An 8,342-nucleotide genomic window follows, 5' to 3' on the forward strand; every position below is an offset into this window, starting at 1 on the left:
CAATAAAAGCGTTTTCACAAATATGTTGAAGTTCAAAAGTCAAAGAGTAAATAGCTTTTTCTAAGTGTAATTATTACACCATATTTCACGTCACATCCTACAAATAGCACTACACACTTTTAAAAGTAGCCTGTGTGTTAATCCATGATGTAAGCTATCTCCATGTCAAATTTGATCAAAATCCGTCCAGCCGTTTTAGCGTAACAAACATATACACAAACTTCGCATTTAAAATATATAACGCTGTAATAATGGTGCTACATCATACACCTATCCAAAACATTCAGTAAACGTTAGGTATCAAGAGACCTATGCGTGTAACGTTGATACTGCCACAAATGATAGCCATAAAGAGAACAATTGCAATGACAACAGCAAAATACGAGTAATCTGAAAATTTCAGAACGTCCTTTCTGACTCGCGCGCTTGTTTGCAGATGGTATTATATATACAGGGTGAACTGTATGACCGGTATATTTGAAACGGCAATAAAAACTAAACGAGCAGCGATAGAAATACACCGTTTGTTGCAATATGCTTGAGACAACAGTACATTTTGAGGCGGACAAACTTTCGAAATTACAGTAGTTACAATTTTCAACAACATATGGCACTGCAAGTGATGTGAAAGATATAGAAACAACGCAGTCTGTGGGTGCGCCATTCTGTACGTCGTCTTTCTGCTGTAAGCGTGTGCTGTTCACAACGTGCAAGTGTGCTGTAGACAACATGGTTTATTTCTTAGAACAGAGGATTTGTCTGGTGTTGGAATTCCACTGCCTAGAACACAGTGTTGTTGCAACAAGACGAAGTTTTCAACGGAGGTTTAATGTAACCAAAGGACCGAAAAGCGATACAATAAAAGATCTGTTTGAAAAATTTCAACGGACTGGGAACGTGACGGATGAACGTGCTGGAAAGGTAGGGCGACCGCGTACGGCAACCACAGAGGGCAACGCGCAGCTAGTGCAGCAGGTGATCCAACAGCAGCCTCGGGTTTCCGTTCGCCGTGTTGCAGCTGCGGTTCAAATGACGCCAACGTCCACGTATCGTCTCATGCGCCAGAGTTTACACCTCTATCCATACAAAATTCAAACGCCGTAACCCCTCAGCGCCGCTACCATTGCTGCACGAGAGACATTCGCTAACGATATAGTGCACAGGATTGATGACGGCGATATGCATGTGGGCAGCATTTGGTTTACTGACGAAGCTTATTTTTACCTGGACGGCTTCGTCAATAAACAGAACTGGCGCATATGGGGAACCGAAAAGCCCCATGTTGCAGCCCCATCGCCCCTGCATCCTCAAAAAGTACTGGTCTGGGCCGCCATTTCTTCCAAAGGAATCATTGGCCCATTTTTCAGATCCGAAACGATTACTGCATCACGCTATCTGGACATTCTTCGTGAATTTGTGGCGGTACAAACTGCCTTAGACGACACTGCGAACACCTCGTGGTTTATGCAAGATGGTGCCCGGCCACATCGCACGGCCGACGTCTTTAATTTCCTGAATGAATATTTCGATGATCGTGTGATTGCTTTGGGCTATCCGAAACATACAGGAGGCGGCGTGGATTGGCCTCCCTATTCGCCAGACATGAACCCCTGTGACTTCTTTTTGTGGGGACACTTGAAAGACCAGGTGTACCGCCAGAATCCAGAAACAATTGAACAGCTGAAGCAGTACATCTTATCTGCATGTGAAGCCATTCCGCCAGACACGTTGTCAAAGGTTTCGGGTAATTTCATTCAGAGACTACGCCATATTATTGCTACACATGGTGGATATGTGGAAAATGTCGTACTATAGAGTTTCCCAGACCGCAGCGCCATCTGTTGTTGAAAATTGTAACTACTGTAATTTCGAAAGTTTGTCTGCCTGAAAATGTACTGTTGTCCCAAGCATATTGCAACAAACGGTGTATTTCTATCGCTGTTCGTTTAGTTTTTATTGCCGTTTCAAATATACCGGTCATTTTTGAAACACCCTGTATATATATATATATATATATATATATATATATATATATATATATATATATATATATATATATATATATATGCGTAAGTTAAAACTTCAGATCCTTCGCATCACATCATATAATGACTGTTAAGTTGAGAAGAACCATTAGAAACCTGTGCGGATTTAAAAACAAATAATTCAATAAATCTAACAAATCAAATTAAGAATAAATCGCTCACGAGTTCACCGACAATGTCGGAACAACTGTGGAAAGTTTATTTAAATAAACGAGTACTACACACCTGTGTTAGTGCCACGTAGGAGTATCATCTAGACAAGTGCCAGTAAACCCCCACCCCTGATTCTTCAAAGAATCGAACTCCCAAGTGTAAAACAGCTCTGAACATCTGATTACTTCAGAAATGAGTTAATGTGGAAAATGTTTTACATTACACTTGTAATTGATAAACGGTCTATGAAACATCTGAAATTGTTGAAAGTCGCAAATTCCTCTCATTATCAAATACAGGACGCATATAATCTGAGTAATTACCGCTCCATTTTAAGCAAAAGATAATTTTTCATGCATCTCAATGTTTATGACGACATATCTCCAGAACTATGTGTTCGCCAAAGCTATAATCTTGCATGTACATTCAGTGGTACACGCGGATACTATCTTCACAATGTCATGCCTGTTAATAAAGTTTTACTGCGTGAATAGCGAAAATATACTGAGGAACTAAGCAATAAACTTTCTTCCTTCCATCATTTTGTCGAGGAGTTAGCCAGAAAAAGTTTCTGAAGGATTGAAATTATATCTAAAGCTTGGTGGAAGTCCACGTAATTAGAGCGTCATGAGTTACACTGCCTATACACAGTTCTTAACTGGAAAACTTGCCTTACTGAGTTAAACCTTTAACAGAAGATTATATCTCTTAATGAGTAGGTTATAACAGCACTTTAAATTTTTTAATTCGGTCAATAATTATATCAGATATTGAATATCAGATTTCCATTACTTCTGGGAGCCGTTAGATAGGCAACCCATTAGAGGGACTGTGTACCGTGAACCAGGTTAACCGTTTAGCAATGTAGACTGGCTAGGTGTCGCGAATACAGTAAGTAGTGAAGAAGCAACAAATTAAAACTAATGCCTGATGCGGCAGTTTCATTGCATGAACATAGTAAGCGATAAAAATTTTTCCTGTCATCATTTTGGAGGGATTATCAGCGAGAAGAAGTTTCGTAAAGGTTTGAAATGGTGTAAAGTTTGTTGCAAGTAACTAACTACTCACATTCTCAAATACTGTTGTTGTTGTGGTCTTCAGTCCTGAGACTGGTTTGATGCAGCTCTTCATGCTACTCTATCCTGTGCAAGCTTCTTCATTTCCCAGTACGTACTGCAGCCTACATCCATCTGAATCTGCTTAGTGTATTCATTTCTTGGTCTCCCTCTACGATTTTTACCCTCCACGCTGCCATCCAATACATAATTGGTGATCCCTTGATGCCTCAGAACATGTCCTACCAACCGATCCCTTCTTCTAGTCAAGTTGTGCCACAAACTCCTCTTCTCCCCAATCCTATTCAATACCTCCTCATTAGTTATGTGATATACCCATCTAATCTTCAGCATTCTTCTGTAGCACCACATTTCGAAAGCTTCTGTTCTCTTCTTGTCCAAACTATTTATCGTCCACGTTTCACTTCCATACATGGCTACACTCCATACAAATACTTTTAGATATGACTTCCTGACACTTAAATCTATACTCGATGTTAACAAATTCCTCTTCTTCAGAAACACTATCCTTGCCATGGCCAGTCTACATTTTATATCCTCTCTACTTCGACCATCATCAGTTATTTTGCTCCCCAAATAGCAAAACTCCTTTACTACTTTAAGTGTCTCATTTCCTAATCTAATTCCCTCAGCTTCACCCGATTTAATTCGACTACATTCCATTATCCTCGTTTTGCTTTTGTTGATGCTCATCTTATATCCTCCCTTCAGGACACTGTCCATTCCGTTCAACTGCTCTTCCAAGTCCTTTGCTGTGTCTTACAGAATTACAATGTAATCGGCGAACCTTAAAGTTTTTATTTCTTCTCCATGGATTTTAATACCTACTCCAAATTTTTCTTTTGTTTCCTTCACTGCTTGCTCAATATACAGATTGAATAACATTTGGGAAAGGCTACAACCCTGTCTGACTCCCTTCCCAACCACTGCTTCCCTTTCATGTCCCCCGACTCTTATAACTGCCATCTGGTTTCTGTACAAATTGTAAATAGCCTTTCGCTCCCTGTATTTCACCCCTGCCACCTTCAGAATTTGAAAGAGAGTATTCCAGTAAACATTGTCAAAAGTTTTCTCTAAGTCTACAAATGCTATAAACGTAGGTTTGCCTTTTCGTAATCTATCTTCTAAGATAAGTCGTAGGGTCGGTATTGCCTCACGTGTTCCAACATTTCTGCGGTCGGCTTCTACCAGTTTTTCCATTCGTCTGTAAAGAATTCGTGTTAGTATTTTGCAGCCGTGACTTATTAAACTGATAGTTCGGTAATTTTCACATCTGTCAACACCTGCTTTCTTTGGGATTGGAATTGTTATATTCTTCTTGAAGTCTAAGGGTATTTCGCCCGTCTCATACATTTTGCTCACCAGATGGTAGAGTTTTGTCAGGACTGGCTTTCCCAAGGCTGTCGGTAGTTCTAATGGAATGTTACCTAATCCCGGGGCCTTATTTCGACTTACGTCTTTCAGTGCTCTGTCAAATTCTTCACGCACTATCATATCTCCCATTTCATCTTCATCTACTTCCTCTTCCATTTCCATAATATTTCCTACATCGCCCTTGTATATACCCTCTATATACTCCTTCCTCCATCCTGCTTTCCCTCTTTTGCTTAGAACTGGGTTTCCATCTGAGCTCTTGATATTCATACAAGTGGTTCTCTTTTCTCCAAAGGTCTCTTTAATTTTCCTGTAGGCAGTATCTATCTTACCCCTAGTGAGATAAGCCTCTACATCCTTACATTTGTCCTCTGGCCATGCCTGCTTAGCCGTTTTGCCCTTCCTGTCGATCTCATTTTTGAGACCTTTGTTTTCCTTTTTGCCTGCTTCATTTACTGCATTTTTGTATTTTCTCCTTTCATCAATTAAATTCAGTATTTCTTCCCTCAAAGCTACCCATTCTTCGTCTACTGTATTTCTTTCACCCATTCTTGTCAATTGTTCCCTTATGCTCTCCCTGAACCTCTGTACAACCTCTGGTTTTGTCAGATTATCCAGGTCCCATCTCCTTAAATTGCCACCTTTTTGCAGTTTCTTCAGTTTTAATCTACAGTTCGTAACCAATAGATTTTGGTCAGAGTCCACATCTGCCCTTGGAAATGTCTTACAATTTAAAACCTGGTTCCTGAATCTCTGTCTTACCATTATATAATCTATCTGGGGCTTCCAGTATCACCAGGCTTCTTCCATGTATACAACCTTCTTTCATGATTCTTGAACCTACTCCTGCATTACCCCTATTTGATTTTCTATTTATAACCCTGTATTCACCTGACCAGAAGTCTTGTTCCTCCTGGCACCGAACTTCACTAATTCCCACTATATCTAACTTTAACCTATCCATTTCCCTTTTTACTTTTTCTAACCTAACTGCCCGATTAAGGGATCTGACATTCCTCGCTCCGATCCGTAGAATACCAGTTTTCTTTCTCCTGATAACGACGTCCTCTTGAGTAGTCCCCGCCCAGAGATCCGAATGGGGGACTATTTTACCTCCGGAACATTTTACCCAAGAGGACGCCATCATCATTTATCCATACAGTAAAGCTGCATGCCCTCGGGAAAAATTACGGGCGTAGTTACCCCTTGCTTTCAGCCGCTCACAGTACCAGCTCAGTATGGCCGTTTTGGTTAGTGTTACAAGGCCAGATTAGTCAATCATCCAGACTGTTGCCCCTGCAACTACTGAAAAGGCTGCTGCCCCTCTTCAGGAACCATACGTTTGTCTGGCCTCTCAACAGATACCCCTCCGTTGTGGTTGCACCTACGGTACGGCTATCTGTATCGCTGAGGCACGCAAGCGTCCCACCAACGGCAAGGTCTATGGTTCATGGTGGGTCTCAAATATTATGATTTATCAATAAAGTCTGGGAATTTGTGCGTCGAGGACTATACTTCATTTTCACTCCCATCCCGCACCTTTGATTGGTAGGTGGTTCTTACCCCACAGCGGTTTCTTCCCGACAGTAAATGCTGTGTGTAACGAGTTTGGATTAAATCTGTCCAGATGTATAGAGGAAGTGTGGAATATACGTACATACGGAGCGACCAAAAAGTTTCCGTTCGAAGAGCTTACAGTCCAGAATCGGTATGTCAATCAGGCAAAATCGGCGGAAGCATTGAGGCAATCATCCTACTGACGCACCAGGGTGAAGATACCCGTTTGGCAAAACACTGGGTCCTGCTGCGTGAAGAAGTCCGTAGGTGTCTGACGCACATCCTAGTCCGACAGGAATCGTCGACCGTTAAACGCCTTTTTTTAAAGGACCGAAGGCGTGGTAATCACATTCGGAGAAATCAGGACTGCTGGGTGGGTTATCGAACGTCTCCCATTTGATTTGGCGTAATTTATGTATTATGGCATTTGCAATATAGAGATCAGCACGGAACTTGGCACACCGTTCCACAACGTTCTTTTCGACAGATATGCTGCCCCATACACATTCTTCATTCTCCGATGGATGTCTACCAGTGTTTGTCTTGCGGCGGCCAAGAAAGGAATGATGGCGCGTCAGTCTTGTTTGGACCCATTTGATAATAACGTCGCCATAGTTCACATTTACACATTTACCGCATGCGCGCGGGAAAGGCACGAATGGCTCACTAATTCCATGCCTCCATGTCGGTGCGTATATACCCGCATCGGAGTCGCGGTACGTTGCATACACGCTGCAGCCACACTCTGAAATGCAGATTTTTGATCGTCCCTTACACATACATACCAGTATATACACTGAAGCGCCAAAGAAACTGGTATAGGCATGTGTATTCAAAATACAGAGATATGTAAACAGGCAGAATACTGCACTGCGGTCGGCAACGCCTAGTATAAGACAAGTGTCGGGCGCAGTTGTTAGATCGGTTACTGCTACAATGCTGCTACAATGCTGCTACAATGGCGGGTTATCAAGATTTGAGTCTGAACGTGACGTTATAGTCCGTGCACGAGCGATGGGACACAGCATCACCGAGACAGGGATGAAGTAGGGATTTTCCCGTTCGGCCATTTCCCGACTGTACCGTGAAGACCAGGAATCCGGTAAAACATCAAATCTCTGACATCACTTTGGCAAGAAAAAGATCCTGAAAGAACGGGATCAACTACGACAGAAGAGAATCGTTCAACGTGAATGAGGTGCAACCCTTCCCCAAACTGCTCTAGTTTTCTGTGCTGGGCCATCAACAAGTGTTAGCGTGCGAACCATTCAACGAAACATCCTCTATACGGGCTTTCGGAGCCGAAGGCCCACTCGTTTACCCTTGATGACTGCACGACACAAAAGCTTTACGCCTCGTGTGGACCCTGCAACGTCTACAATAGACTGCTGAATAATGGAAACATGTTGCCTGGTCGGACGAGTTAGCAAGATCCAGAAGTTCAAAGTTAACGTACGTACGCACGTAAAATATGCACTTAATGTGTGGCGTAAGGGGCAACGGCCTTGCCGCAGTGGATACACCGGTTCACGTGAGATCACCGAAGTTAAGCGCTGTCGGGCGTGGTCGGCACTTGGATGGGTGACCATCCAGGCCGCCATGCGCTGTTGCCATTTTTCGGGGTGCACTCAGCCTCGTGATGCCAATTGAGGAGCTACTCTACCGAATAGTTGCGGCTTCGGTCAAGAATACCATCATAACGACCGGGAGAGCGATGTGCTGACCACACGCCCCTCCTATCCGCATCCTCAATTTAGGATGACACGGCGGTCGGATGGTCCCGATGGGCCACTTGTGGCCTGAAGACGGAGTGCTATGTATCCGGTATAAGGCTTAAATATAGTTTTAACTGCCATGGCGCTGTAGGATCGCTGCAAGGGTTCTGAGGTCACAAAACAATGTTTTTAGTCAGCATTCTTTCACCAATGAAACTTAATGGTGCTCTATCACTGTATAATGGGCACTTCACGCCCATAGAAATTGACCAAAGTGATACTGCAGTGGCAAAAAATTGGCTAATAATGGTCTTAATATACCTGAAAAGAACTTAAAATGACTGCCAATAATTATGTAAAACTGGATAGATTGCAAATCCAGTAAAATATTTCAAATAACAATTTTTACTCTTTTTCGATAC

At 42.5% G+C, this 8,342-nt stretch overlaps 1 pseudogene; it reads left to right on the forward strand.

Annotated features, from left to right (window-relative positions):
• Positions 1–7,700: 7,700 nt before the first annotated feature.
• Positions 7,701–7,818, forward strand: LOC126459715 (5S ribosomal RNA; annotated as a pseudogene).
• Positions 7,819–8,342: the final 524 nt, after the last annotated feature.

Source organism: Schistocerca serialis, chromosome 2 (assembly GCF_023864345.2).
Source record: "Schistocerca serialis cubense isolate TAMUIC-IGC-003099 chromosome 2, iqSchSeri2.2, whole genome shotgun sequence".
NCBI lineage: Eukaryota > Metazoa > Arthropoda > Insecta > Orthoptera > Acrididae > Schistocerca > Schistocerca serialis.